Source organism: Rhinolophus ferrumequinum, chromosome 7 (assembly GCF_004115265.2).
Source record: "Rhinolophus ferrumequinum isolate MPI-CBG mRhiFer1 chromosome 7, mRhiFer1_v1.p, whole genome shotgun sequence".
Classification (NCBI taxonomy): Eukaryota; Metazoa; Chordata; class Mammalia; order Chiroptera; family Rhinolophidae; genus Rhinolophus; species Rhinolophus ferrumequinum.
In genome coordinates, this window is record NC_046290.1 from 35,682,847 (window position 1) to 35,703,839 (window position 20,993).

The 20,993-nt window shown below is 38.7% G+C and overlaps 1 pseudogene; it reads right to left on the reverse strand.

Annotated features, from left to right (window-relative positions):
* Positions 1-17,648: 17,648 nt before the first annotated feature.
* On the reverse strand, positions 17,649-18,382 carry LOC117025201 (60S ribosomal protein L7-like; annotated as a pseudogene).
* Between the last annotated feature and the right edge of the window lie 2,611 nt (positions 18,383-20,993).

Genomic DNA, 20,993 nt, shown 5'->3' on the forward strand with positions numbered 1-20,993 from the left:
CCTATTTACATAAAACTTTGCCCTGTAAGCAAGGGCTAAACTGGCTGGGTAAAGACAAAAAAACAAGAATTACAGAAGAACTATAACAAATAGTCACTTTCGTAGAGAAGTTGAGAGATTATCAAAATTTCAGCTTACAGCCAGGAAACCCATTTCAAAAGAATGAAAATCCACTATATTTAGAGTCCCTTCAGAGGAGGTGCCACGTTTTCATGTAAAAACCCAGTTTGGTGATTAACAAAGATCAGCCCAAACTAGAAGGATCAGTGTTAGAAAATTCTTACTAACATCATCCAGACTGAACTTTCATCTCATTTCTTCTTACTCTCTTTGAATCGCTATCTCTCAATACCTTACTCATTTATTCATTTATTCATTTAATAACCATAGTGTGTTCTGATGAGATCTGTGTCTTCCCTTCCACCAACCAGGGACATGAGAAGCTACACAGAACCAACTTTCATATTTTCTTGACTCCACTGCATACGTGTTTCATATTGTACTGTTTCTGAAATCAGGATACAATTAATACACTCTTTCCTTCCTCCCCCGCCAAAAGCTGTTACTAATTACATGTTCTCACAATTTACATTTTCTTACAATGAAACTATCATTGCTCACAGGCTCATCCAGACTAGAGTTCCCTTGAAAATATAATCAATCTGGGCCATCGCTGACTTTTTACAGAAAATAAGTGGGGACTAAATACTCCAGATACCCAACTTTTAGTGCATCATGGTTTACTTCCATATCCACATTGGACTCCCCTGAAGAAGAATCTTCTTCTTTGTCATCTCTTCTCTCCTAGACTCTCTTTCCCATACTATTTTGTTCTTCCTTTCTCCTGCCTCTGTCACTGCTTTTCCTTTTCCTCCCAAATCTGTCCATTGTGCTCTTGGACAGAGCACATTTCCAAACTCCACCGGATTTTCAACATTACAAAATGTTCTCTTAGGTCTTCTTGCCAAAACAGAAACTCAGACCTTCCTAACAGAAACTGCTTGCCCTTTGAAAATTTGTTTCTCACTGTTCCACACCTTAGGTCAAGAGATTAGCTTGACAGCTTCTTCCTTAAACTATGATGCATTCCAGCCATTATTCGTCCATCCTTGAGTAAAATCCTATGTTCCTTTAAGGCCCATAACCTAGTTTTACTGTCCTTACTTCATCATCTCTCTTATTTTTTTGACCTCCTCATTATATCCCATCATTCACTACGAACCTGGATTCTCATCTACCATCTCCCTCTTTCCCCCAGTCTATCATCATTGACGGTTGCTTCAAAGTCCATATGAAAGACCCATAAAGCACTTTAGTATCTTGTTTCTTTACCTATTCAATTCCAAGTACCATTACCTTTACCTACTTCAATTGATATATGAATATCACCATCTAAAATGATTCCACTTCTAAAATCTTTAAACATCCCACTAACTGGATCATAATCTGCTGTCCTTATGTTTTTCTTACTCTGAAATTCCCAGTATCTATTCTTGACATTTTTCTTCATCTTTTCTGCATCTCCTTTTCTATGTACTCTAGACTCCATAGCCCATCTCTTCTACCACTCTCCATCCAGTTTCCTTCACTACCTCCCTCTTTGATCCTTCCATCACACATGCTCAGCAAAACTCTAAGCTTGGAGAACCCAACAACCTGGCTTCTGTGCCACATACCAGGTATGTTGGGCACTGATGGAAACAACAACAACTATACAAACAGATATAGTCAGGCCACTCTGAAGTAATGGACTCCAACCAGGTCTTAAGTGGCTGCCTGGAAATCCTTCTGTTGTCTGCATAGCTTTACTCCCACTCTTTGCAGAAATTATTCAAACTTCTCTCTCATCTTCGTAACCTATATTCCATCATTCCTCACTCTCCACAGGAGACTTCACCTTAAGGAAAATAGAAGGAAACACCCTTAACTTTGTGCTACCCAACGCACAAATTTTATTGTGTCTATAACTCTTTGTCCTTCTATTCCCCGTTTCCAAAATGGGAAAGATGCCTTGCCTCTTATCTAAGTCTATTCTCTCTGCTTGTAACCTAATCTCACTTGGTCCTGACACCTCTCAATATTGTATCTTCACTCTTGCCCTCACATTACCTCTTTCCTGAAAGCATTCATACCGGCCCCAGAATTCACCATCTTAAAAAAAAAAAATAAACTCACTCTCAGCGCCACATCCACCCAGCATAATTTTCTTCCTTTCATAGACAAGACTCTTAAAAGAGGTGTCTGCACTAAATATCTCCTCTTCCTTGCCTGTCATTGGCTACTGCAATTTGGTTTCTCACTCCATTGACATGATTCTCACGGAGACCTCCAATCCATATTATTAAATCCAGAAAACACGTTCAAGTCTTTCTTTGAGCCCTGTGGCATTTGACCATATTCACCGTTTCATCTTTTTTGAAGTTCCCTTCCCTGGGCTTTTGGGAAGCCATGTTCTCTTGGTTTCTCCCCTACTTCTTTGGCCACTTCGTCTCAGTCGTTTTCCCTAAGCATCCTTCCTTCTGCGCCCCTGTGCGTGTAGGGGATCCTTAGGGCTCTTTTGTCACCCTCTCCTCTTCCCCACTGCATGGTCTCCACTATGTCTGTGCCTTCAATTAACATCCATATTGTGTCAGTTCAGGGTTTCCAAAAGCATCTACCAAGATGTGATGCGAGGTGCAAGAGATTTATTGGGGGAAACATCTGTGAAAGATAAAAGGGGAGGTAGCCGAGGTAGGTTGGGAAAACATTTAGAAAATTATGATTTCATTCTGACAACTGTGGGAGAAGAGGAAAAAAGAAAGAAGTTTGGGCAGGAAGAGTCTCAGGCTGCCATGCAGTTCTAAAAAAGTTCCAGTCAGGCTCATGGGGAATCCTGGAGCCAAAGTTGTCTGATAAGTAGATGTGTGGCTCACTGAGAAGTATGGCCTTGGTGTGAACAGTCACCAAGGTGGGTTCAACGAGGTCCGTCAGTCAACCATACTTCTCATAGCAGGTTCTCTTGAAGGAGGTCTGAGCAGAACACTTTCATAGCTAACACACATACCAATAAATTGCAACCTTAGCAGGGCATCAGAATCCTGATGGAGCTCTTTAAAAACATATGTATCTATATCATGCCTTCCGAAAATTTTGATTTAGTTGGTTTTAGATGAAGTCAGGCATCTAATTTGCAAAAAGCCCCAAAGGCAATTCTGATTTATAGCCACACAATTCTGATCTTCATGTTGATCATTCGAATTGTTCTTTTCAGTTTAGAGCTCCATCCTGAGGTCCAGACCCATAAAATCAACTGCCTACTGGGCCTTTCCATTTGGAGGTCGCAAATTAAAGTCAATATAATCTGTCCCAAGCCTCTTCCTGCCGTCCCTATTTCAGTGAATACCAATATCTTTCACCTTTCAATGGTCCAAACCAGAAACCATGGCATCATAGTCGACTCTCCTCTCCCCTATTCAAATAGTCACTTCATCACTAAGTCCTGTCAATTCTGCCTTCTTAATATTTTCTGAATCTTTCTCTCTTCTCTGGTGCCAATAGATTAGTTCAAGCTATCATTCTTGCTTCCCATCTTGTCTTCCCTAATTCATTCTTCACAACACAGCCTGGTCATCCTTCCATAACACACGTCTGATAATGTCACTCCATTGTCTCCTCATGCCTCTCAAGATAAAGTCCAGAATACTTTATGTATTACACAAGACTACACATTTGGGACCCAGTTTATCTGCCCTGTATTATCTCTTGCTGTCATCTTACCTCCTGCTGAGCTACTTGTAGTTCTGGGAGATGTCTAAGGCTTTGTATCAGTTGTAACCTTTTCCTGAAATATATGAGATGTGACAATTAAGTTTGCGAACTTATTGCAACGATGTTGCTAACGTTTTTTTTATATCAGAGGGATTATTCATTATAAATTTGTACCAACTGGACAAACAGTTAACCAAGTTTACTATTTGGAAGTGCTAAAAAGGCTGCGTGAGAAAGTTAGATGACCTAAACTTTTAAACAGTTAACCAAGTTTACTATTTGGAAGTGCTAAAAAGGCTGCGTGAGAAAGTTAGATGACCTAAACTTTTTGCCAACAATTCATGGCTTTTGCATCACGACAATGCACCAGCTCACACCGCACTGTCTTTGAGGGAGTTTTTAGCCAGTAAACAAATAACTGTACTAGAACACCCTCCCTACCCACCTGGTCTGGTCCCCAATGACCTCTTTCTTTACCCAAAGATAGAGGAAATATTGAAAGAAAGACATTTTGATGACATTCAGGACATCAAGGGTAATACAACGACAGTTATGATGGCCATTCCAGAAAGAGTTCCAAAATTGCTTTGAAGGGTGGACTAGGCACTGGCATCGGTGCATAGCTTCCCAAGGGGAGTACCTCGAAGGTGACCATAGTGATATTCAGCAATGAGGTATGTAGCACTTTTTCTAGGATGAGTTCGCGAACTTAAATGTCCAACCCCGTACTGCCCACTTATTTCCCTTGCTAATCCCTAGTCTCTCAAGTCTCCATTTAAATCCATTTCTTTTGTAAGCCTTCCTTTTCACCTCCACCAAGATGGGCTACATATTCTTGTACTCCAATAGCATCCAATCATTGCATATTTCACAATGAGGCACGGATTTGCCTTCTTCATTGTAGTATCCCCAGTTCTTAGCACAGTGCTTAGCACAATGTAGACACTCAATAAATATTCATGTATAAGTGAATGAATGAATAAGTGATGTTTTGGCCTCTGTACTAGACACTGAAGCTCTAAGCTATGTGCCATGAGGGCTAGGAGCAGTAGGAAGAACATAGACTTTGAATCCCAGCATAGCCTTCTGCTGGATAACCTTGGGCAAATACATAACCTCTTTGACCTTCAGTTTTCTCATCTTTAAACTGAAAAATCTCTCTGGATTGCTGTAAAGATTAAATGAATTATTATTTAAAACATGGTGCCTGTCATAGGAAGGTGTACCCTAAAATTCTAGTTTCTTGATTCTCTTCACTTTTGCAACATCTCGGTTTAGCTCTTCATCTAATCCAATCTGATACACCTTCTTTATTCTTTCCCCCTTAGCGCTGTTTCCTTCCTGTATATTAGACCATCTTCCCGCGAGTCACCTGTATAGCTACCTTCCTCTTTTCTTTGATTTCTTCCAAGAGCTAATTCCTGTACCTCATTGCTGAGGCAGACATCACTAATGGTTTTTGCAGAAGCTGCGGCGTCAGACACAGCAGCCGATCCATAAGTTACTGCTCATCCACGTGAGCAAAGGATAGGGCTTGAATCCCCAGGTGGGATATGATAAATATAATTGCTGAAGTGGATACCATTAATGGTTTTTGCAGAAATTGTACTGTCTGATCCTTCATCATATGGACACATGTACTCCCAAGAGGAACCAAGATAATAAATTCTGATGTATCAGAAGTTCTCAGCCAGATCTTGGGCATTAAAACACAATCTCCTGTGAGCATTTAGTGGGGACAAAGCAAAAGCTAGATAACAAATCCTTCTCACCCAGATGTTCTGAAAAACTGCCTTAGGACTCCTGTTCTGCATAGATTTAACTAGCTAGTTAAGTCTTCTCGTATTTACTGAGTGCCTCCAGGCTGTGAATGGTCTAAGGATAAGTACAGCTTGAAACCAGGAGCATCCTACCCCAGTAGTTTACAGCATGGGCTCCAGCTCCTATCTGTCTGAACTCAAATGAAGGCCTTATCTCTCACTCCTTGTGTCACTTTGATCAATTAACTGCTCTGTGCCTCAGTTTTCTTGTCTCTAAATTGGGGAAAATGATAGTACCTTTCTGATAAGGTTTTAAAAAATAAATAATACATTTTAGGGGTTACTTAGACCAGCGCCTGCCACAATATGCACTTAAATATGTTAACCACGATTGTTATAGGAATGCAGAAAAGGGGCATTCATCAGGCTTGGGGACCAAAAAGGGCTTCTTGGAGAAGATTCAAAACCGAGACTGGAAGGATGAGTGTAGATGAGGGAAAAGGTGTTTTAGACAGTAGGACCAGCATGTACAAAGCTCCACAGAACAGTGACTGTGACCCAAGGTGGAAAACTATTAGCTGAGAGTTGCTGGGTTATAGTGTGTGTGTGTGTGTGTGTGTGTGTGTGTGTGTGTGTGTGTCTGAGAGAGAGAGAGAGAGAAATAGAAGGGCTAGAGAGAGATGTTAAAGGAAAGCAGGTGTTCCACATGTCTTCTACTTGTCCCTTCTTGTTACACTCTCCTACGTCCTGCTCTTTGCTTTGTCTTGAGGCGGACCCAGACTTTTATAGACTACTTCTGTGGCTCCCTTGCTTACTGGTTTCCAGTTATATTTCGCCAGTGAGAGGCCCTGAGGACCATCAGAGGGAGTGAGGGAGGAGAATGAGGGTGGGATAGCACACTTCTGGGTCCCAGTAAGCCACAGCTCCTTTCAATTACCCCTCCTTACCCAGGCAGAGGGAAAGAATCCCAGCCCAGGAAAACACCTGGGGTAGAAGGTCACCAAGCATGATATTCTTTGAATCCTTGGATATTTCAAACAACGACAGGATCTTTGTAACCTTATCCCAAGGGTCAGCCCTGAGGATCAAAAGAAAAAAAGCTCTCTTTCTTTCTTTTTGTACCTCTACTTTATTGTTTCCCTTAAAATCTCCTGAGATCAAAAGGTATGGATTTCAACTTTTCACTTTCTCTATATTATATCCTCCTTGTTTGTTGGGACATGTGGCTTCATGGTCTAACCATCTGATAAAAGTGGTAGCTACTTGATGCTATGATATAAACCTCTATGTTCTGAATGCCTCAAGAGTGGCTCTGGAACTGGGGTCCATAAGATGACTTGGCCCCAGGGATTACCTAGGACAAAAATATACCTGTTTAATATGCTCACGATATTTCACCTGTTATATGAAGATTAGCAATGATGTACGTGTAATGCAGTACACAATTCCTGGCATGTAGTAAGTGCTTATCATATAGTACCTATTATTATTTTGTAAGTTAGAAATGATGCGGTGATATGATTATTATTAAGTCTTAGGCAGTGATTCTGAAGGGCTCTCTCTACTGCATCCAGATGAGTACAGACCCACTTGCATAGCCTTTCCTTCTTTCTTTCTTCTTCTTCTTCTTTTTTTTTTTTTTTCATTTTATGGTCTTTAATCCTGCATCTGGGTTATTATGTGTGGAGCTGTGGTGGAAAGAGTTGTCCCAATCCTGTCATCACTTGCCAGGTTAATCTGTAGGCTATTCTGGTTCCCAAGACCCCTCTGCTCTGCCTTTGAGAAGCACATCTCCGAGTAGGAATGGGTCAGCCACCCAGTTGTTCCTGATTCCAGCCGTGCAAAGCTCTCACCTATGTAACTTCCTCAGGGCCACAGGCAACATGAAGGTTTGCCAGGTTCGTGAAAACTGCTGACACTACCAGTCCTGGCCTCTAGGGGCACTCTGGTCTGTCTACTCATCAGAGCTGAAGTGGCCAAGTAGAGATCATAGATGTGGGCTCTTTACACACAAGTTATTAATGCTAAAATAACTAGAAAAGCCCAAGACTGGTTTTGTTTGCACAGTACCCAAGGTTCATAGGAACTTGATCCTTCTCTTTTGTGCTCTTTCACTTGGAGAGTAGACTAAGGTGCATGAACGCAGCTTAGGTCAGTTTGGGGGATACCACTGGGGTAAAGCAGGGTGGTTTTCTAATTTTTTTTTCAGAATTCTCCAATCTTCTTTCTCTGTGTGGGCCCCCAGCCCATCCTGTCTATCCTTGAGGTGCACTGCACAGCTGCTATGCAGCAGGCTTGTTCTTTGGAGGAGGAGTGTATTCTATTTGGTCTCTTGACTTTTCAGTTCCATTTCCTCAACATTTGAGAGCTTCTAGACACTGGAAATACTGCCTTAGTTCATGATCTGTTTCTCTTAATTCTGCTAGTTTTGCCTACCTGAATCATCAGCTGGTTGTTATAGCTGGTTCTATCTCTAATTCCATTCAAGGTCTTTCAAAGTATGGTCTGGGGACCACAGACATAAGAGCCACATGGGATGTTTGTTGATAATTACCATTTCCTTCACCCCAAAACACACACACACACACACACACACACACACACACACACCCTTAGATATTAGTTACAACAATATATTAAAAGAATAATACACCAAGACCAAGTGGGATTTATTCCAGGTATTCAAGATAGGTCTAACATTCAAACATCAATGTAATCTACCATATCAACATGCTAAAGAAAATAAAAGAGCATGTGATTATATCAATTGACACAGAAAAAAAGTTTGATGAAACTCAACATTCATTAATCATAAAAACTCGCAGTATCCTAGAAATGAAGGGGAGTTTCCTCAACCTCTTGAAAAGCATCTACAGGTAAACTTATAGCTAACACTACACTTAATGGTGAAAAACTGAATACATTCTCACTAAGATTAGAATAGGAAAGATGCCTGTTCTCACCTTCTTATTCAACATAATACTGGAAATTCTAGCCAGTGTAGTAAGGCAAAGCAAGGAAATAACAGGTACCCAGATTGGAAAGGAAGAAATAAAACTGTCACTATTGGCATGATTGTCACATAGAAAATCCCAAGTAATTAAAAGAAAAAGACCTCCTATAATTAATAAGTGACTTCATCAAGATCTCAAGATATAAGAAATTCATACAAAAATCAATAGTATTTCTATATGTCAGCAATAAACACATGGACATTGAAATTAAAAATATAATACCACTTAGAATTTTTCAAAACCCAATAAAATACTTAGCTATAAATCTAACAAAACATTAACAAGCATTATGTCTTATAGCTGCATGTGGATCTATAATTATCTCAAAATAAAAGATTTAATAAAACAAGGTAATAGTTCCCAATTGTTCAATGTTAACATCACATACCAATATTGATCATTAGTTATTTTTGGATTTACCTGTAATGGTCTTATTAAAGTCATTTTGCTAATTTAAAAAAATGGCCAACAGGTGGCCGGTTGGCTCAGTTGGTTAGAGTGCAGTGCTCATAACACAAAGGTAACTGGTTCGATTCCCACGGGGGCCAGTGAGCTGTGCCCTCCACAACTAGACTGAAAACAACGACTTGACTTGGAGTTGATGGGTCCTGGAAAAACACATTGTTCCCCAATATTCCCCAATAAAAATTAAAAAAATAAAAATGACCAAGCCACATACCCCCAACACACACGCTGCAGGTCAATGCCTAGAAGTCTATATTTCTAACAATCAGATCTGATATGCTCTAAACCACTGTTTTAGGTGAAATTTGGTATCATTCCCCATCATTCTAAATTAATGTTCCAAGCTCACCTGTAAGTGACCGTAGGGGTCAGTGGAAGGATAAAGAAGTCCTTGAGCTTTGCTACACAGACATCTTCCAAGAAAGTCTGGCTCTTGCTGTATCATAGGACATGTTCCTACTGGAACAGACCATAGCCTCCTACTTCCTGTGTAATGCCTTTGCCCACCTCTCCAGGCTGTGCCTGGCGACCCATTTAGTTTCATCTGGAGAGAAAAAAAACATGGTATTCAAAGGCTTAGGGTCAAAATGAGGATCTTTTGAAAAGTACGAAGGAGCTGATTTTAAAATAAAAGTGCTTACACTTACAGTTCCTGACCCTGCAAATGGTAAAGAACAAGAAGAAAGTCTCTTGTCAAAACAACAGCTCTGGGTACCATGTAATCACACATTTTTTGCCTTGGGGTAAAGGTCCACAGCTAAGCTAAAGGAAACCATTTTTTTCTAAAATTTATATAAGGCAAACAGGGATGTTAAAAAAGACACACAAGTTACCTCTGATGCCAAATAGAAAGAATTAAAAACTGTAGTAGACAGCTGCTTGCTTCCCAAAATGTCTTGGCAGCCTCACAGCTGCAACTTTTCTGAAATCTGAGAAATTAAATTCAACAGAGGAAATTCAGGGCTAAAAAATCAAGACTTTACCAAAGCATTAGAAAGTTGAGAGGAATTTTGATTAGAGAGTAATCCACACCAAAAAAATCTATGTTGAGGTAGGGGAGGTAGGGGAGCAATGTATTGGGGATGGAGACGCGGGATGGATATGCTTGGGGTACATTTCACTTTTATATCCTCGCACTTGAAGATCTTTTCCAGCATGTTTCACGGCCAGGTTTCATGGCCAGGAGTAGACTCTGCTATCAAGCAATTAGGCTTTCTCTCAGAGGACAAAGGGATGATCTGTATGTTTTCTTTTCTCTGTTAAAGGCAGATAGGGGAAATGAGCAGGGACTGAACTTTACTGGAAACTCCACTTGTGTTTTTTTTTATAAATTTTATTTGGGGAATATTAGGTAACAGTGTGTTTCTCCAGGGCCCATCAGCTCCAAGTCGTTGTCCTTCAATCTAATTGTGGAGGGCGCAGCTCAGCTCCAAGTCCAGTCACCGTTTTCAATCTTTAGTTGGAGGGGGCGCAGCCCACCATCCCATGTGGGAATTGAACCAGCAACCTTGTTGTTGAGAGCTCGCACTCTAACTGTCCCTCCACCCAGCCGGCCCTCTGGCAGCTCAGCAGCAGCTCATTGTCTTCAATCTAGTTGTGGAAGGCGCAGCTCACTGGCCCATGTGGAAATCGAACCAGCAACCCCGTTGTTTAGAACTCGCACTCTAACCAACTGAGCCATCCGGCCGCCCCTCCATTTGGTTTTTGTACTGGTCAGAAGACTTGGTTGCAAACACAGACAAAGATTTGGGGTAATTAAGCAGAATGGGAATTTATCATCAGGAAGCATGAAGAACCTACCTCAGAAAAGGAGTATAAACCACGGTGGGTCAAGTAGTTGGGCCTACTGCCAAGGTCATGCCAGCTTGGTTGGAGCCAATGCTGCTGCTGCCACCACAGCTAATATGAATGTTGTCAATGGCTCTGCTCCCACTGGACCCTGGGAGTCACCACTGTTGTCACCTTCACTGGGAAGCTGCATCCCCTGGGAACAGTACGAATGAAGATGAAAAATCAGGATCTCCAGGTGATTCTAATGAGTCAAGACCTGGAGGAATGTAGCTTATAAATTTATATCTTAAAATAAACTCCCCAAGGTGATTTTAGAGATCTACCTGGTTTGGGAAGCAATGACTTAAATGTAGAATATTAATCTTGTTATTGTCCTGCCTAAAGGCTTCCTGTTTGTTTTTTGTTCAAAATTATTCAATAGCTTATTATTACCTCTGGAAATAGTTGGAAATTAACTTCTAGTTCCTTAGACTGGCATTCAATACCTCACGTTCTCAGGCCTTACCCAATTTTTATGGACGTATGTCCTCCTCTCTCCTCTGTGTACACAACACACCAGTTCAGCTGAACTGCCTTATCTTCCCAGGGCTGTGCTGATGCTCCCCTTGGCTCCACACCCATTTTTTTCCTGCTGAAATAGTCTTCATTTTTCAGGTCACCTCCACTACAAGCTTTCCTTAATCACCTCTTAGCTTTCTATGAGCTCTCTTTTGCAACTTTCCTCTCTTTTGACACATTATATTATGACTTTTGATATAGATTTTTGTGCATCTACTCATATATTATTTGTAGTAATAGGTAAGAATCATTGCATCACTTATTATATATAGAATAGTACTGACTCATAGTAGATATTCAATAAATACTGGAGTGCCAAAAAAAAAGGTATACACATGATTGTGTTCATTTTTTATTATTGGTATATATTAAGTGTTACAATTTTAATACAGTTTTTTTCCTTTCTTAAAATGTGTATACATTTTTTTGGCACCCTCTGTATATAAACAAAAGCCATCTTGGGATTTTTTCCAGTCAAATTTATAAAGTATATTAACCCTGACAAATGTTCTTAATTAGGGGCAGAGCTGGCCACAAATTCTGGTATCCTAAACAATAGTTTGTTTTTGAATTTACAGATCATGATTCTTTAAAAGGAATGGATGACCAATTTGTTTAGCTCTTCCCTTTACTCATTATGTGAGTCTTTTCTGTTCCAGTCCACCCTCTTCTCCAGAGTCCTGGCAAATCATTAGAGCTGTTTTACTTTCATGCATCCATTTCCATACAAAATTTGGAAAAACCAATAGTCTTTCTATGCAAAATATCCTACCCTGAAAGTAGATTATTAAAAGAATGATGATCATGGATGATCCCAGACAAGATTCTTTTGATTCCCATCATTCCAAAATGAATCTGCATTGTTCCCACAATGTAGTGTGAGAGGCCTCCATTAAATGACAGTAATCCATGGCCCACCCCCTCCAAAAGATCTCTATGTCCCTTCAGTGGTGATGGGAGTGTCACCATAGCCCCTGTGAGATAATGCTGCAAGTGAAATGTGATAGCCAGAGTTTGTTTCTGCTGCACTGTCAGGGATTGAGAGCATTACCACTGCTCAGGCATGTATACCCAGGTCAGTATATATAATCTTGACTAGGAAAGACAATGCCCACAAACTGGGAAAGTTCTTGATTTTTACATTAGCTTTTCTCATTTTGTTTTAGGCCATGAACAAGGAGACCTGCTATGATCAAAGATTTTGTGATTATGTACATCAATCTACGGAGAAGCAAGACTTGGGTAGGGGGATCAACAGAGTTGTGTACAACGCATTTATTCATGCATTCAACATTTGTTCAACCCTTCTACATACCTTGTCTGGGTTCCATGATAAAGAAGACTCAAGATGTACAAGATATAGCTCCAATTTCTAGGCAATATGGTGGATTGAGCTGATATAAAAGGATCACCCTCAAACAATAATATTGCTGGTAAAAAAAAAAAAGTCTAACAACAAAAAAAATTCATACATAGCTAAATTCGAAAGCAAGTAAAGGAGATCCCTAGGTGCCAGATGCACAAAATAGGAATTGGAGCCAAACTTCTCAAGAAAATATTGACAAATTAATATAAACCTGAGAGGTCAAGGACTAGGGTATAGTGGTTTCATGGGGATGAGAGGTGAGGATTTGGACTTCCCACAAAAGCCAGGGCTCACAAGCCTTCTCTGCCCATAATAATGAAATGGAAGGACACTGACCACTATCCAGGAAATGTTAATGAAGCTATTTTTCTACCAAGGGAGAGTGGCATCCATCAGAAATCAGAATCCCAAATCTGTGCCACAAGTATGGGAGACTACAAATTCATACTGCTCTGTGGAAGAGGAAACACCAAACCAAAAGATTAAAATTGATAAACCTTTAGCCAGATTGATCAGAAAAAGAAACAGAACACAAATTAACAATATTAGGAATAAGAGAAGTGATATCACTATATATTCTACAGATATTAAAATAATAAGAAAATATTATGACTAATGTTGTGCCAATAAATTCAACAACTTAGATAATCAAATGGACAAATTCCACAAACTACCAAAGCTTACTCAAGAAGAAATAGATAGCTTTAATAGCCCTATGTCTATTAAAGAAATTGAATTTGTAATTAAATACCCTTCCCCAAAGAAAACTTCAGGTACACAGGTCTTTACAAAGTTCCACCAAATATTTAAGGAAGAAATCATACAAATTCTGTACAAACAATCCCCCCAAATAGAAAAAGATAGAATATTTGTTAATTCATTCTATGAGATCAGCATAATCCTGATACCAAAACTAGGTAGATAATACAAAAACTCTACAGACAAACAGCCCTCATGAACATAGATGTAAAAATTCCAAACAAAATTTTAAATATAAATTGTATCCAACAATATAAAAATGACACTACAGTGTCATTACTTGGGGCTTACCCTAGTGTATTCCCCAGTACATGGGGGTAATCCTAAGAATACAATATTAGTTAAACATTCAAACATAATTTACCATACAGGTTTCTTTTTTTCAGCTAAAAAACTAAAATAATGATGACCACTATGTATGATCATTTCAATAGATGTAGTAAAATATTTAACAAAATCCAGCATCAATTTTTTAATAAACAAAAGAAAAAAATTCCGCAATCTGATAAAGTGCATTTACGAAAAACCTACGACTAACATCATATGTAATGGAAACTGAATATTTCTTTCTATAAATTCAGGAATAAGACAAAGATATGAACTTTTGCATTTCTAGTCAGCATTGCATTGTCAGGTCTAACCAGTGCAGTAAGGCTAAAATAAATAAATGAATAAAGAGCAGCAAGACTACAAAGAAATTAGTAACACTGTATTTACAGAAGACATAATTGTCTGAGTAGAAAATCAGAAGGAATATATATAAAAGCTACTAGAATTAATAAATGAGTTCAGCAACGTTGCAGAATTCAAAGTCAATACATAAAAATCAATAGTAATTCTATACACTACCAATAAACAATTGAAAAGTGAATAAAAATAATATTTAAAACAGCATCAAAATATGAAATAATCAGGGATAAATCTGAGAAAATATGTGCAAGCTATGTACCCTGAAAACTACAAAAATATTGCTGAGAAAAATTAAGGGAGACTTTAATAAATGGAAGAGACATGGTGTTCAGAGAAGATTCAGTATTGTTGAGATGTCAGTTCTCAAATTGACCTATATTTTCAATAATCCCAGGCTTTTTTTGTAGAAATAGACAAGCTTATTCTAAAATGTATATAGCAGTGTAAAGGACCCAGAAGAGCCAAACTGTTTTTGAAAAAGAACGAAACTGGAGGACTAATGCTACCTCATTTCAACACTTATTATGAAACTACAATAATCGAGACAGTGTGGTATCCAGAAAGACAAATAAATCAATGAAGTAAACTAGAGAGTCCAGAAAGAGACCTACACATATATGAACAACTGATTTTTGACAAGGATGCAAAAGCAATGGAGTGGAGAAAAAAATAGCCTTTTCCACAAATGATGCTGGAGCAATTGGATATTCATATACACAAAAATGAATTTTGACCCATACTTGTATCATTAAAAAATTAACTCAGGTTAGGCAAAATTTCTTAGATATATTTGGGGCAGCCGGATGGCTCAGTTGGTTAGAGTGCGAACTCTGAACAACAGGGTTGCCGGTTCTATTCCCACATTGACCAGTGAGCTGCGCCCTCCGCAACTAGATTGAAGACAAAGAGCTGCCGCTGACCTTCCGAAGCTTCTGGAGGGTAGAGCACGAGCTCTGAACCACAAGATTGTCGGTTCAATTCCTGCATGGGATGGTGGGCTGTGCCCCCTGCAATTAAAGATTGAAAACGGCAACTGGACTTGGAGCTGAGCTGCGCCCTCCACAACTAGATTGAAGGACAACTACTTGGAGCTGATGGGCCCTGGAGAAACACATTGTCCCCCAATATTCCCCAATAAAATTTATAAAAAAGAAAAAATTTTATGAATTGGACTTCATTAAAATTAAAAATCTCTGCTCTCTGGAAGACATTGTTAAGAATGATTTAATAGATATAGAGTTACAGTTTTTCAAGATGAAAGAGTTCTGGAGATGGATTGTGATGATAGTAGCACAACAATGTGAAAGTACTTAATGCCATTGAACTGGAAACATAAAAATGGTTAAAATGGTAAATTTTATGCTATGTATATTTTACCACAATTTAAAGAAATCTCAACAAATAAAAAGAAACCTAGTTTTTAAAATTAGGCAAAATATTTGAGCAGACATTTTCCAAAGAAGATAGACACTAGAAAAATAAGCATATGAAAAGATGGTCCACATTGTTAGTCATTGTGGAAATGCAAATTAAAACCACAATGAGAGATGACTGCATATTTATTAGAATGGCCAAAACTGAAAATACTGACCATACTAAGTTTTTGCAAGGATATGGAAGAATTCGAATTTTCATATAGTGCTGATGGAAATGTAAAATGGTACAACCACTTTGGAAAACAGTTGGGTAGTTTCTAAAAAAGTGAAACATACATTCACCATATGTGACCCAGCATTTTGACTCTTAAGTACTTACCAAGAGAGATGGAAGCATGTATCCATGAAAAGACTTGTAAAAAAAATTACAGCAGTTTTGTTTCTAAAGGCTATAAACCTGGAAACAACCTAAATGTTCATCAATAGGTGGATGGATAAACAAATTGTGGTATAGCCATATGATAGACTACTACCTAGCTCATATTTATTACTCCTTTTTTAAAACAAAAGGAACATGGATGGATCTCAAAATAATTATGCTGAAAGAAGCCAGACAAAAACAATAGTACATACTATATGATTTCATTTATATAGCATTCTAGAAAATGCAAACTAGTCTATAATGACAGAAAGCAGATTGGTGGTTGCCTGGGTGGGGGGGGACAGAAGGAGAAAGAGAAAGGGAGGGAGGGATTACAAGGGGCATGAGCAAACCCTTGGGGGCGTGGGATATGTTCATTATCTTGATAGTGGTGATGATTTCATGGGTGTATGCATATGTCAAAACTTACCAAATTGCATGCTTTAAATCTGTACAGCTCATTGTATGTAAATTTTATTTCAATAAAACTATCAACAAAATCAATAAAGGAGCTTTGTGAGCTCAGACTTGATTTGCCTCAGTGAATTCCATCTGTTGGTAGAGACAGAGATTGGCGGTCATTTAACAGTTTGGAATTTTCACTTTGGAAAATGATCAAAGAAGACAACCTGGGATGAGAAAAAAATATTACTGAACCATGTGGAAAGTTTTAAAAAGGTTCAAAGTGTTCATATTCTCTGCATTTAATCAGCATAGAAGGCCTTAGGGTCACAAGATATTGAGATGGGGGAGATCTCGGACAAAATACAGTCCAGTTTATTTTACAGATGAGGAAATGAATACAAGAAAAATAAAGGGACTTCCCTTAGGTCACACAGTTTGCAAAGCAAAGAATAAAATGTGAATCCTCTGAAGCTTACTCTAATGCTGGTTTGTTTGTTTGTGTGTTTTATATCTAGCTATCCTAAACCCTTGGGTAGTTGTTAATCTATGAAAATATGGAATGAGATAATGCCTGGGGGACACTGAGTTCTTTCGTGGCCATGCAGATGGCCCAGAACATGGAAGGGAACACCCTACCTTCATATTTTCAGTCCCCAAACCCTCTTACACAGACAATACTCCTTGTAGGGCAGTAAATGCCCATCTGGTTACCCTCAGAGTCTAGACAACTTGAAACCATTGCTTTGAAGTGAGTTCCTTACAGGTACAGTCAGTTCTGCTATAATGCTTGTCTCGAAAACACAAATTTATTCCAATGTGATTATATTAGGAAACAATATGAGCATAATGCAAACACGCCTTTACCTATGTGAGATTTTTATAAGCAAGAAACACTAGATAAAAGCAAAAAAAATGCGCCTACCTGAACTGAGCTGCCTACAAATACACAAAATGGGCATTTATGTACATATAACACACACACACACACACACACACAGACACACACACACAGACACACACACTCCCCTCAGATATTGACCAGCTACCTCAGTTCATACCTGTGTTATGAGTTGTGCCCTTCTACATCTGGTATTACAATTTTCCCTCTGATTTTAGATAAATTACCTTCCTACCACTTTGTAATGAATCATAAGCTACAACCCTTCCAATGTGCACTTCTTCAAACAAATTTCAAATCTTTTTATGGTAAAGTGTCATATTTGTTGTATTATTTATGAATTTCATTTTTGAGTTGAAAGCTGTTTATTAAGTGACCAGATTATAAAAATAATGTCTTTAGTTCATCCTTCTAACAAGCCTGTTGATCTCGTCTTCGTTGTTGCCAACATCTCTACCTTCTACAAAATGCCAGGTCTTGTTCTTCATTCCACCATGTGGAGAAGATAATTTGAAGGACCACAGGGTGTTGTTTACTTCTTTGAAGCATTTTTCAACAGTATAGTTCTCATGAATCAGATCCTTCATACAGACATACCCTATTTACCAAAATATCTAACAATCCAAAAGGTATCTGTCAGGACAATTAGCTTCTTGTTGATTTGGCCATAACTACACTCTTGGATCCATTCATTTACTGATTTCAGGTTTGGGTACCCCCATGTAGTACATGGCTCCACAATCCTCTGCATATTAACTGAAGCCATGTTGAGTTTAACAAAGGTGCCATTGAAATGCTGACAAAGGTACAGGAGCTGCAACACCTTTGGGTTTCACTGTTGATACCTCTGATCCTGAAGACAAATTCCATTTGGGTTCCACAGTTACATAGAAGGTGCCTGCTTTTCATGCCATCCTCACTATTTGATTCTCACTTCTGAACATCTGCCTATTTTCCTTATTATGGTGCTAAGCTTTTTCACAGGTAAGCGTCCTCTTTGCCATTTGAAGCATCTTTTGGGCAAACTTCTTTCTCAGGTGCTTGATCCTCACTTTAGCTCTGAAAAATTCCTTTGCTTTTTCTTAATGGTCTCTGGTACAGCAGGAACCTTCTTTTTCTTCTCTTCTACACCCCACAGAGTTTCAGCCAGAGAAAAGGCTATTTACGAATTTCTTAACCATTTAACATGTGTAAAACTGTGATCGCATTTGTATTAGGTTCCTATCTTTATTTTGTAATATGTCACTGATGAAGTTTTGGAGTGTTGTCTCCCTAATCTCATCTTTTCCCGTAAGTCCTGTGGCTCTTATTGCGCTATTGTGCACAGCATGGTGGTTTTTATGAAGCTATATGTCACATTATTGTAGAACTATATCAGAAGGGTAATGTAGAGCCATGAAAGACTAATCTTGGGTCCAATAGCTGTGCGTGCGTGGGCTTGTGCGTGCGTGGGCTTGTGCGTGCAACGCCCCCCACGCCCCCACGAGCTTTGTTTAAACACTACTAGGCAGGTGTCCTGTTATATAAGTTTGTTTCAGGACTGACAGGGGAAAAAAGCATCCTTTTCAGAGTGAACCCACACAATGGTTCTTAGCTGCAGGATACGAGTCCCTTGTTCCTTCTGATCAGTGACTGATCTTGGATGAGAAAGCGACGATTAGCTCTGGTTGACGAGCAAAGACAAGCCTTAAACCAGCTCACACATAATGGATCAGGCTGAGCAATGACCACCCCCTCTCCCTCCACCACCCCGCATCTGAGGGGCTGGAAACAGTATAGGTCAAAGCATGTTCCATCTCAGCCTGCATCAGAATCACGTGGGGAACTAGAGTAAAAATTCCTGGGCCTCACTCCAGATCTGCTAAATCAAAACTTCTAGGATCAGGATCAAAGAATCAGCATTTTGGTCAGGCACCCAATCATCCTCAGGCTCCCTGAACTTTGAGAACCACTGAACCAGAATGTCTACCTAAACTGCATCAAGACACACAATGCAGAACCAGGTTCCTGGGTATTTAATATGTAGCCAAACTACTTTTTACCTAAAACAACTGGCTTCTACTGTTTTATATACCATTATTGTCCAATTACAATGGCTTTCATCTGATTTTAAACGATTATTGTTGAGGATTTGTCATGGGTGCCACCTGTTGACCTGTTGTGAGGTATAGGGGCTTGCGAGAAGAAAAGGGAAGTGCCAGAGAGGGGTTTGACATATTAGAAAGTGCTGCTCTGTAACTGGTTTATTAAGTTCATATCCCATTTGCCTGCCAAAAATTTTTTAGAACTACTTAGAACTCTGAATTAAACTCTCTGTTGTGTTCTGAAACCAAGACAGGACATCTGTAATGTCCTAATGAATAATTTCTCTCTTCTATAATGTAGCCGCTGATTAACCAGCACTAAGCTCTGTTTTTGTGTACAAGCTGGCCTGGGAATAAAACAGCAGCTAAAAATTGCAGATATTATGAGTGCATTAAAGCAATATAATTATTTTTTCTGCAGAAGATAACCATTATTATAATGTGCCACACAGTAATGCACTGTAAACATCAGCAAGTATCAATTGTGATGTTTAACATCTTTCACCTTGGAAAGTGAGCATTTTATTATGATTCAAGTCACAGGTAAAATAATGAAAGGACTTCACTCTCTCCTAATAGTGTCAAATACGTACCACAAAATAACTGAAGTACTTAGTATTCTGGTAGGATAAAAGCAAGTTCTATCTTCTCGTGTGTACAAGAGGACATCGTAATAAAGACGTGGTTTTGAAGTAAACAATGAAGAAAATGGACATGGAAGTGTAGAATTAAAATGGATCTGCTTTGTCTCTTTTGAAATTATTGAAACAAAGCTGCCAAGACAAAATGTATTATGCACGCTTTGTAAAATGGCACCATGTATCTATCAGAAAATCAATGTGAGAATTAGCTACGTGCTAGAAACCTCCATTCCACTGACAATTCATCTTACCCATCCTTTTCTAAACAAGAGTTTACTGTTCAAGAATTCTCACTTTCTGATGGCATAACAAGTGTCAAGCTTGGTGAAATGTTTAGGAGTAAAGTGTCATGAATATCTACAACTTACTTTCAAAGGTTATAAATCTATATAATGTCCAGAGAAAGAAAAAGCAAATATGGCAAAATATTAACCATTGCTGAATCTAAGAAGAGGTACATGAGTGTTCTTTAAACTATTCTTTCAACTTTATTGAGTGCTTGAAAATTTCTGTAATATAAATTTGGAGAAAAAAAAAAAGGAATACACAATTTAGTCACTTAAGGTCAATGAAAACATTGAGTCACTCCAGAACCCCTGAAATAATACCCAAGCCTGTGAATACAATTTAGTGTGTAATTCTGGTTTTATGGCTTAGCATGGCACACCTCTAAAATTATGGCTGAAGAAGGAAGTGAAACCCAAAACTGCCCTACCCACTGTAATTCTTTTCATACTAAGTATATTCCCCTCCAGAAGTATGACTTGTATATTAAAAGCATTACAGTGCTTTTCTATCTTTAGGCCCATTCTCAAAAGATTATTCCTCTTTCTATGGTTGACTAGAAACTGAATTGTCACAATGTGGAGATCATAACTGAGGAGATTCTGCAGAGAACAGGTTTTACATAAGTCCTTAAATCAATGAGATTTTAAAATAAAAAAAGGTTTCTAAATAGACTTGAGTCCATGAGTAAAATTTCATTTATCAAGAAAAATGACAAGGTGGATTTGTTCAT